The sequence below is a fragment of the Rhinopithecus roxellana genome, chromosome 5 (assembly GCF_007565055.1).
Source record: "Rhinopithecus roxellana isolate Shanxi Qingling chromosome 5, ASM756505v1, whole genome shotgun sequence".
In the NCBI taxonomy this organism is placed as follows: Eukaryota; Metazoa; Chordata; class Mammalia; order Primates; family Cercopithecidae; genus Rhinopithecus; species Rhinopithecus roxellana.
Window position 1 is genome coordinate 132,372,455 of NC_044553.1, and position 11,751 is coordinate 132,384,205.

Genomic DNA, 11,751 nt, shown 5'->3' on the forward strand with positions numbered 1-11,751 from the left:
GAGGCCGAGGTGGGCAGATCACTTGAGGTCAGGAGTTCGTAACCAGCCTGGCTAACATGGCGATGCCCTGTGTCTAGTAAAAATATAAAAATTAGCCAGGGGTGGTGGCACACACCTGTAATCCCAGCTACTCAGGAGGCTGAGGCAGGAGGATCGCTTGAACCCAGGAGGTGGAGGTTGCAGTGAGCTGAGATCATGCCATTGCACTCCAACCTGGGCAACAGAGCAAGACTCTGTCTCAAAAAGAAAAAAAGGTATATCTACAAGTTGATTTTTAGGTCTAAATTACTGGGTTCCTTTTTTAAAAAATTACGCTAATTGTAGGAGTACAAGCGGCCTACGTCTCTCCACGGAGCTGATACTATACCACCCTTCAATGACATTCATCACTGTGACATGGGATCGGCCTCCATGTTCGACACAACCTAAATGTCCCAAAGATCCATAGTTCTTACCTCTGACTCCCTCCTACTCCCCACACAGTAGTTGGCATTTGCCTCTTTCCTTTGGTACTGATTTACTGATAACTCTGTTTCCTACCACCCTCTGTGGAAGCCCACAGCCCACCTTGGCCCCCAAGAGAACTCCCTTCCTTTTGTGCACACCTGTGCCCTTCCACATCTTACCCTCAACCTAAACAACAACAAACAAAAAAGGTAACAGTATCTGGAATTGAAAGCCAGACAGATTATGCTAAATCCTTGTCAAAGGGAAGGAGAGTCAACAAGAGAAACAGCTCAAGGAAGACCACATGAAACTGTTTGCAGATGGCCGTGACCCACTAACTTGATGATGTGCTGGATGGAATTACGAGATGAGAGAGTGGGGTGAGCAGATGAGACAGGCTGTATTTGAGCTTTGGGCTCAAGGAATCTCGTAAGATTGTTTCATATTGGCTTAGATGTGAACTCCCTCGTGGATGAGGTTTCTGGCAGCCCATCAGCAAAGGAGAATGACAGGAGGTCAGCAGTCTTAATACCCTGGATTGGACCCAGATGTGGTCCTCGCAGACCAGGACCCTAAGGGGCACACGTAGGAAATCTCCAGCTCCTGTGTGGGGACAGGAAACAGCCATGAGCCTGGCTTCAAGTCCTGCCGTGCCAGGCTGCTCCCAGGCCTTCCCTGGCATGTCAGCCCCTGCAGGATTCATCCTCGGTCTAGGAATGCCTTTCTCTCACCCTGTCCTCCATCAACTGTCCAGGAAGTAAACCACCTGTCATCCTTCCAGTCCTCTCCCCTCCAAAGCCCTCCTGACCTTCCAAGAAGAGTGTATTTATTTACTGATTTCTTTCTTTTTGAGACAGGGTCTTGCTGTTGCTCAGGCTGGAGTGCAGTGGTGTGATCACGGCTCACTGCAGCCTTGAGCTCTCAGATCAAGGTGCCCTCCCATCTCAGCCTCCTGAGTAGCTGGGACTAGAGGTGTGCATCACGTTGGCTAATTTTTAGTAGAGATGAGGTCTCACTATGTTGTCCAGGCTGGTCCTGAACTCCTGGGCTTAAGCAGTTCTCTCATTTCAGCCTCCCAAAGTGCTGGGATTACAGGAATGAGCCACTGTGCCTGGCCAGCAATACTTTATAACCTCTGTTCTCTGACATCACTTGGGACATTCCTGATTATGGCATTTTCCACATTGTGTTGTAATTTTTTTTTTTTTTTTTTTGAGACGGAGTCTCACTTTGTCGCCCAGGCTGGAGTGCAGTGGCACAATTTCGGCTCACTGCAATCTCCGCCTTCCAGGTTCAAGGAATTCTCCTGCCTTAGCCTCCTGAGTAGCTGGGATTATAGGCTCATGCCACCATGCTGGGCTAATTTTTGTATTTTTAGTAGAGACGGGGTTTCATCATGTTGGTCAGGCTGATCTCGAACTCCTGACCTCGTGATCCTCCTGCCTCAGTCTCCCAAAGTGCTGGGATTATGTAGTTTTTTTATTTACAAGTCTATCTTTCCCATAAGACTGATTTCTTCAAGAGTGGGGCTATATCTTATTCTTCTTTTATTCCAGGACCCATCAAAGGGCCTGACCCTCAATCCATTATTGAATGCATGGATGAACGTTCTGCCTATAACTCATCATTTATTCAATAATTTAAAAATAATGACTGAGCATCTATTATGTATCAGGCAGTGGGGCAAGGCACTGGGTATACAGCAGTAAGCAAAGCAGTCCCAAATTCTCTGTTTTTTTTTTTTTTTTTTTTTTTCTTTTTGAGACAGTCTTGCTCTGTCATCCAGGCTGGAGTGCAGTGGCACAATCTCGGCTCACTGCAACCTCCGCCTCCTGGGTTCAAGCAATTCTACCTCAGCCTCCTGAGTAGCTGGGATTACAGGCATGTGCCACTACATCTGGCTAAATTTCTGTATTTTTCATAGAGATGGAGTCTCGAACTCCTGACCTCAAGTGATCTGCCTGCATCAGCCTCCCAAAGTGCTGGGATTATAGGCGTAAGCCACCGCTCCTGGCCCCAAGTTCCCTGTTCTCATGGAACTTACAGTCTGGAGGGAATGACAGCATTCAAGTAACCATACAAATAAAATATAAAATTGCAAATGTCCTATTAACTTGGAGGCATGCTATAAGAAACTGTGAAAGCTAGGCCGGGCGTGGTGGCTCATGGCTGTAATCCTAGCACTTTGGGAGGCCGAGGCGGACGGATCACAAGGTCAGGAGATCGAGACCATCCTGGCTAACATGATGAAACCCCGTCTCTACTAAAAATACAAAAAAAAAAAAATCAGCCAGGCGTGGTGGCAGGCACCTATAGTCCCAGCTACTCGGGAGGCTGAGGCAGGGGAATGGCGTGAACCCAGGGGGTGGAGTTTGCAGTGAGCCAAGATTGTGGCACTGCACTCCAGCCTGGGAGATAGAACAAGACTCCACTTCAAAAAAAAAAAAAGAAAGAAACTGTGAAAGCATCTAATAGGGTGACCTGACCATCTGTGGGCCTTGGGCCAGGGTGTTTACCCTCTGAGCCTCTCTCTCTGTGTTCTGAAATGGAATAGTAACATCTGCTCTGCCTGTTATGGCGTTAAGTTTCAAGGAAAAAGTGAGGACGTGGAGAAAGGCACTGTACAGCACAAAGGAAAGGTGGCGGGGCCAACGCAAGCCTCTCAAACCCAGGGGGCATCCTTGGCAGCTGCCTCACCCTCAGGTAGGCCTAGGGGACAACTGGGACACTCAGAGCCTTGGGAGATAGCAGAAATCCTCTTGGACGATCACTTCAGGGGATTTGCCCGGAGGAGAAGCAAGCAGTTCTCTGCACAAGGAAATGCAAATAGGGTTACAAGTAATCGAAGAGGGGAGAGGCTGGACAGGAAAGGAAGGCCTGGATGGCCAGGCCCAACTGAGGCAGAACAAAGAGAGAAGTCCTGTTAGGTGCTGACTATACCACAAGAGTGTCTTATTTCCTCTGACCCTGACACCTGGCTCCTGGAAGGGAGATTTTATTCCAGGAGCAGGGCTAACAGGCTGCCAAGAGATGGCTGCACGCACCAAGAACAGCAGCAGAGCTACAGGGGCAGGAGGGGCTGGTTTATGAGGACTGCGGGAGCTGGTGAGCAGGCCTGGCAGGGAAAGACGAGGAAGAGTCTGGCTGGGGGTAGGAGAGTGGCAAGCCGGGCTGGTGACAGCAGGGGAGCTTCTGAGGCCAGTCCTATGGCCTGGTGAGAGCAGCTGCTGCAAGAAAGAGGGACTCAATCTCAGGGATGGCTGGGACCTGGTCCCAGCCTCCTGCTGGCCCTCCAGCCTCCTGTGTCTCCTGCACCCAACAGCTCACTGGGGCCTTGAAATCTTTCACCTACTGCAGTGCCTTCCCCACCTCTCTTCACAGTGTGGAGCTGCGGCAGCCTGGCCCATAAATTTCAACAGAGGTACCATACTAATGTTGATGTCAATAAGAGGTAACATTGGGTGAGGGGTGTCTTAGTCTGTTGTGTGGCTATAACAGAATACTATGGACTGAGTAATTTATAAAGAAAAGAGAGGCCAGGAGCGGTGGCTCAAGCCTGTAATCTCAGCACTTTGGGAGGCCGAGACGGGCGGATCACGAGGTCAGGAGATCGAGATCATTCTGGCTAACGTGGTGAAACCCCGTCTCTACTAAAAAAATACAAAAAATTAGCCGGGCGTGGTGGCGGGCGCCTGTAGTCCCAGCTACTTGGGAGGCTGAGGCAGGAGAATGGCGTGAACCTGGGAGGCGGAGCTTGCAGTGAGCTGAGATTCGGCCACTGCACTCCAGCCTGGGCGACAGAGTAAGCCTCCGTCTCAAAAAAAAAAAAAAAAAAGAAAAGAGAGACTGGTGTGGTGGCTCACGCCTGTAATCCCAGCACTTTGGGAGGCTGAGGTGGGTGCATCACTTGTGGTCAGGAGTTTGAGACCAGCCTGACCAACATGGTGAAACCCCATTTCTAGGAAAAATACAAAAATTAGCTTGGCGTGGTGGCGTATGCCTATAGTCCCAGCTACTCAGGAGGCTGAGGCACAAGACTTGAGCTTGGGAGGTGGAGGTTGCAATCAGCCAAAATTGCACCGCTGCACTCTAGCCTCGGCAATAGAGCCAGACCCCATCTCAAAAAAAAAAAAAAAAAAAAAAAGAGAGAGAGAGAAGAAAAGAAATTTCTTTCTTACAGTTCTGCAGTTCTGCAGTTCTGGAGGCTGGAAAGTCCAAGGTTGAGGGACTACATCTGGTGAGGGTCTTCTTGCTGCGTCATAACATGGTGGGAGGTAAAAGGGCGCAAGAGCATGTGTTAGAGAACAAGAGGAGGCCGACTTTGCTTTTATAACAGGCCCACTACCATGGAAATGTTAATCCATTCTCCCTTATGACCTAATCAGCTATTAGGCCCCACCTCCCAACACATTCGCATTGGGGATTGCGTTTCCAATACATGACCTCGGAGGAACACATTCAAACCACAGCAGGGGGTTACGAGGTCTCTGTACTATGGACCTGGGAACTCTGTACTATCTTCACAATTTTTTTTTGTAAATCTAAAATTGTAAAAATAAAGCTTACTTTTAGGCCAGGTGTGGCGGTTCACGCCTGTAATCCCAGCACTTTGGAAGGCTGAAACAGGTGGATCATTTGAGGTCAGGAGTTCAAGACCAGCCTGGGCAACATGGCAAAACCCCATCTCTACTAAAAATACAAGAATTAGCTGGGCATGGTGGCAGACGCCTGTAATCCCAACTACTTGGGAGGCTGAGGTGGGAGAATCCCTTGAACCTGGGAGGCAGAGGTTGCAGTGAGCCAAGATCGTGCCACTGCACTCTAGCCTGAACGATGGAGTAAGACTCTGTCTCAAAAAACAAAAAAAGGTTTATTTTTTAAAACAAACTAGTTTGTTTTCTAGAGGGAAAACAACAGAGGGCTTCTTTGGGTTGGAACAAGTGCCAGGGTTCCCCTCTCCCTGTCTCTGACCTCCCAGGGCGCCATTTACCAAGTACCCCAGTTGGTCCCCCAGGCCCCCAAGACCCACCCTCTGGGGAACCAAGCTGGGGTCAAGAGCTCCTGGCCCTGGCTGGCCCTGTCTCCTGGAGCTTCCTGCCTCCCATTTCTTCTTCAGGTCTCCCTGTTGTCCCCACCTCCTGCCTGGCTGCTGCTCAACTCAGGCAGCAATGAAGTCAGGCAAGCCTCTGCTTAGTCACAGCTGAGCAGGTCCAGCAGTGATTTGCTCTATTAATTCCTCACTCCAGATCAATCCCTCCCAATGCTGACTATTTTCATTGATTGTTGGCCTCCTCCCCTCCCCTGCTCCTCACCTCTGAGCCAAGGACCCCCTCCCATTTATCTGCATGGCTCTGTTCCTCATGAGGCAGAGCCAGGCTGTGGACCTCAGGGAGTCTCTGTCACAGGAAGGGGTAAAAGAATGAGGAGGTAGCTGGCTGGGCGCGGTGGCTGAAGCCTGTAATCCCAGCACTTTGGGAGGCCGAGACGGGCAGATCACGAGGTCAGGAGATCGAGACCATCCTGGCTAACATGGTGAAACCTCGTCTCTACTAAAAAAAATACAAAAAACTAGCTGGGCGAGGTGGTGGGCGCCTGTAGTCCCAGCTACTCAGGAGGCTGAGGCAGGAGAATGGTGTGAACCCGGGAGGTGGAGCTTGCAGTGAGCCCAGATCATGCCACTGCACTCCAGGCTGGGCGACAGAGTGAGACTCCATCTCAAAAAAAAAAAAAAAAAAAAAAAAGAATGAGGAGGTGGCCTTCCGTTCAGCTGCAGAATTGCTTAAGCTGCTCACCAGGCTGATATTCACTCACCCCTTTGCTTGGTGCTGAGGCGGGAGAAAAGGTGGTTGACCAGGGGGACAATAGTGGGCTCAGAGGTGAGAGGGAAGAGGAGGAAACATTCACTATTTCCTCCACACAGCCTCAGTGAGGGTAGACCAGAGCAAGTTTTACCTGCTCAGATGCAGAAACAAATTATTAAAAGGCAAATCCATGCTCAGCCAACAAAGAGCTTCGCAGCCATCAGAGAGATGATTACACAGGAATTAGATTGATGGATATATTTACGAACAAGAAAATATTAAAGCTGGGCTGGGACCAGTGGCTCACACCTGTAATCCCAGCACTTCAGGAGGCTGAGGCAGGTGGATCATTTTAGCCCAGGAGTTCGAGACCAGCCTGGCCAACATGGTGAAACCCTGTCTCTTCTAGAAAATACAAAAAATAGCCAGGTGTGGTGGTGTGCGCCTGTAGTCCCAGTTACCTGCGAGGCTGAGGCTGGAGAATCACTTGAACCCGGGAGGTGGAGGTTGCAGCGAGCTGAGATTGTGCCACTGCATTCCAGCCTGGGTGACAGAACAAGACTGTGAAAAAAGAAAGAAGAAAAGAAGGAAGGAAGGAAGGAAGGAAGGAGGGAGGGAGGGAGGAAGGGAAGGAAGGAAAGAAGGAAGGGAGGGAGGGAAGGAAGGGAAGGAAGGAAAGGAAGGAAAGGAAGGAAAGAAGGAAAAGAAGGAAAGGAAGAAAAGAAAAGAAAGGAAGAAAAGAAAAAGGAAGGAAGGAAAGAAAGAAAGGAAGGAAGGAAGGAAAGAAGGAAGGAAGGAAGGAAGAAAGAAAGAAAGAAAGAAAGAAAGAAAGAAAGAAAGAAAGAAAGAAAAAAATTAAGGCTGGGCATGGTGACTCACAACTGTAATTCCAGTCCTCTGGGAGGCTGAGGTGGGAGGATCCCTGGAGCTCAGGAGTTTGAGACCAGCCTGGGCAACACAGGGAGACTCTCTCAAAAACAAAAAAAAAAAACAAAAAAAAAAAAAAAAAGGGAAAGGAATGATTAAGACAAGTGCTGAGCTTAACAGCAACAGATATAGGAGGATGTTCAAAGGACCAAAGGACAACAGCATTCTCTAACAGGAGCGCCTCTTTCTCCTCCACCCCACATTTCTGTCTCCCACAATGTTCTGTGATTCAGGAGTCAGTCCGTGCATGGTTTCCATGCAGAAAGCACAAGCTTTTAGGAAGGGAGGGGCAGAGTACCATGAAAGGTGAAGACTTCCCAATAGCCCTCCCTCATCTGGGGCCATTCCTATACAGATAGGTGCAAGGTTCCATGGCCCAGGGAGGGCAACCCGTGATGATTAGAGTGTGAGCTAAAAATAGAAAGAACATCAGAATGGATCTAGAAGACCTGAGTTTAAGTGCAGTCTCTACTACTCTTTTTTTGTTTTGGAGACGAAGTGTCGCTGTCACCCAGGCTGGAGTGCAGTGGCACGATCTCAGCTCACTGCAACCTCTGCCTCCCGGGTTCAAGCAATTGTCCTGCCTCAGCCTCCTGAGTAGCTGGGACTACAGGTGCATGCCACCACATATTTTAGTAGAGATGAGGTTTCACCGTGTTGCCCAGGCTGGTCTTGAACTCTTGAGTCCAGGCAATCTGTCTGCCTTAGCCTCCCAAAGTGCTAGGATTACAGGCATGAGCCACCGTGTCTGGCCTTTACTACTCTCTTAACTTCCTCAAGTATTGGTACGCTCAGGCATAAAACTACAGTCCTAACAGTCCTGCACAGCGCTGTTGTAAAGCCCAATGAGATGAGATAGTTTGCACTAAACTTTATTTCCTCTTGCATCAGTTTTATTTTGCTGTTGTTTAAAAACTTTTTCCTACCTTGTATCCACCCAAAAGCCCACTTTTTCCCCAAAAGCCCACTTTGGGGAAAGTGGGCTTTTGCTAACTTCTTTTTTTTTTTTTTTTTGAGGCAGAGTCTCACTCTGTCGCCGGGGCTGGAGTGCAGTGGCTGGATCTCAGCTCACTGCAAGCTCCGCCTCCCGGGTTTACGCCATTCTCCTGCCTCAGCCTCCCGAGTAGCTGGGACTACAGGCGCCCGCCACTTCGCCCGGCTAGTTTTTTTGTATTTTTAGTAGAGACGGGGTTTCACCGTGTTAGCCAGGATGGTCTCGATCTCCTGACCTCGTGATCCGCCCGTCTCGGCCTCCCAAAGTGCTGGGATTACAGGCTTGAGCCACTGCGCCCGGCCTTGCTAACTTCTTAAACACTTATCTCAGACATTAAAAATCACACGTGGTTTTTTTTGTTTGTTTGTTTGTTTTTTTTTGAGACGGTCTTGCTTTGTCACCTAGGCTGCAGTGCAGTGGCGTGAACATGGCTCACTGCAACCTCCATCTCCCAGGCTCAAGTGATTCTCCCACTTCGGCCTGATCAGTAGCTGGGATCACAGGTGTGCACAACCATGCCTGGCTAATTTTTGTATTTTTTTTGGTAGAGACAGGGTTTCACCATGTTGCCCAGGCTGGTCTCAAACTCCTGAGCTCAAGTGATCTTCCTTCCTTGGCCTCCCAAAGTGCTGGGATTACAGCTGTGAACCACAGCGCCTGATCTTAAAAAGCATACATGTCGTTTTTATTAGAGTTGCATCCCAAAAGACTGCACAGAGTTTTCACTTATATTCAGTTTCACATATTTATTAAATTCCATTTTTAAGCTTCTGAATGTTTTGAAATTTCCAAGCTCTAGGATTTTTGTGAGGGAAGTGATTCTTTCTATTATTGCCTTCTAATTTTTTTCTTTTTTCTTTTTTTTTTTGAGACAGAGTCTCACTCTGTCACCCAGGTTGGAGTGCAGTGGCATGATCTCAGCTCACTGCAACCTCCGCCTCCCAGGTTCAAGTGATTCTCATACCTCAGCCTCCCCAGTAGCTGGGATTACAGGCGCCTGCCACCACGCCCAGCTAATTTTTGTATTTTTAGTAGAGATGGGGTTTCACCATGTTGGCCAGGTTAGTCTTGAACTCCCGACCTCAGGTGATCCGCCCACCTCAGCCTCCCAAAGTGCTGAGATTACAAGTGTGAGCCACCTCGCCCAGCTAATTTTTGTTTTTTTTTTTTTTTTTTGAGACAGAGTCTCACTCTGTTCCCCAGGCTAGAGTGTAGTGGCACCATCCCAGCTCACTGCAACCTCTGTCTCCTGGGTTCAAAGCATCCTCCTGCCTCAGCCTCCCAAATAGCTGAGAGTACAGGTGCGTGCCACCTCGCTTGGCTGATTTTTGTATTTTTAGTAGAGAAGGGGTTTGTCACGTTCGTCAGGCTAGTCTTGAACTCCTGACCTCGGGTGATTCACCCACCTCGGCCTTCCAAAGTGCTGGGATTACAGGCGTGAGCCACTGTGCTCAGTCTAATCTTATTACACTATGATCAGAGATCACGGTTCATCATCTTGCTCTTCGGATATATCGAGACTTGGTTAGGGCTAGCATGTGGTTAATTTTCATAAATATTCCATTTGTGATTAAACATGTTTTTTCTAATTTTGGGAAATTAGAGTTTAAAATCTTCTGCTTTGTGGATTTGCCAATTTTGCCTTGTAATTCTGCTTTTTGTTTGTTGCATTTTTTACTCTTCATGATATACTGTCTGCTTGTGTGTTTTGTTATTGACCACAACGAGCTTTTCTCCTTCTCTTTTTCTGTTCAAATACTTGCATCGCGTCAGTGTCCTTTCCAGTCCTCGTCATGAGGTCGGCTCTTCTGTCTCCACATGCACATTTAAAATGCAAGTCCCGGCCAGGCATGGTGGCTCACCCTGTAATCCCAGCACTTTGGGAGGCTGAGGCAGGTGGATCACCTGAGGTCAGGAGTTCAAGACCAACTGGATCAACATGGTGAAACCCCATCTCTACTAAAAATACAAAAAATTAACCAGGCGTGGTGGTGGGTGCCTGTAATCCCAGCTACTGGGGAGGCTGAGGCAGGAGAATTGCTTGAACCTGGGAGGCGGAGGTCGCAGTGAGCCGAGATCATACCACTGCACTCCAGCCTGGGTGGCAGAGTGAGACTCCATCTCAAAAAAAAAAAAAATTAATTAAAATAAAATGAAAAAATAAAATGCAAGTCCTAAGGGTTGGGCAGGGTGGCTCACACCTGTTATCCTAGCACTTTGGGAGGCCAAAGCGGGTGGATCACTTGAGCCTTGGAGTTTGACAGAAGCCTGAGCAACATAGCAAAGCTCCCAATCTACAAAAAAAAAAAAAAAAACCCAAAATAACAAAATCACTTGAACCTAGGAGGTTGAAGCTGCAGTAAGCCATGATTGCACCACTGTACCCCAGCCTGGGCAACATAGCAAGATTCCATCTCATAAATAAATAAAATGCAAGTCCTAGTCAATAGTCACCATCCGACTCTGACTGTCATACCTGGGATTCCCTTTCTTGTTTCCTATTCCATTCATGCATAAAACTTGTTTTTGTTATATTTTATTCACCTCTAGGTGTTCTTAATCAGAATTGTTTACCAGCCCACTCCACCATTGTCCTAGAAGCTCCTTTGTAAACTATAAAGGGCTGCGAAATGGGAATAACATGTTACCTCTTAAGCCTTTGGCTTTTTGGTATCCTTCTCTATGGCTGGTGGTCACTGCTCCACTCAGTTCCCTGCTGGGACATTTCCCCTGGTCTTGACATCAGTTATCTGTTTGGATTTGTTTTGCCTGGTTCTTATTAATCCCTTCTTGAGAAGAGGCTTCCAAAAACGCTCTGCGGTCTCTGAACTGAACGTTTAGCCTTCCTGGGCCATGGTTCTGCGTCTCTCCTGTAACTGGCACCTTCCTCTTCATCTCTGCCCTCTACCTTCAGAAGTGTCAAGTAAGCTCTGGAGGAGTGAGTGAGTGGTTAGGCAGACAGGCAATGAAATTTTTTTTTTTTTTTTTTGAGATGGAGTCTCGCTCTGTCGCCCAGGCTGGAGTGTAGTGGTGCGATCTCGGCTCACTGCAGCCTCTGCCTCCCAGATTCAAGCGCCCAGCTGAAAATATTAAATGTATTTTCTTCCAGTCTTTTGTGCCAGGCTAGGTGCAATGACAGCTGGAAGAATGGAAGTTCTCCCACAGTCACATAGACCATACAGTTGGTAGTATAGTCAGGAAGTCAGGTAGAAATAAAGGGAAGGATTTACTCTTTAGCAGTACTTTAAAAAATACTCGCCAGGTGAAGTGACTCACACCTGTAAACCCAGCACTTTGGGAGGCTGAGGCGGGTGGATCACTTGAGGTCAGGAGTTGGAGACCAGCCTGGCCAACATGGTGAAACCCTGTCTCTACTAAAAATAAAAAAATTATTTGGGCGTAGTGGCGCATGCCTGTAGTCCCAGCTACTCGGGAGGCTGAAGTAGGAGAATCCCTGGAACCTAGGAGGTGGAGGCTGCAGTGAGCCAAGATGGTGCCACTGCACTCCAGCCTCGGAGACAGAGTGAGACTCTTGTCTCAACAACAACAAAAAAACTCTTAGCGGGGCGTGGTGGCTCACGC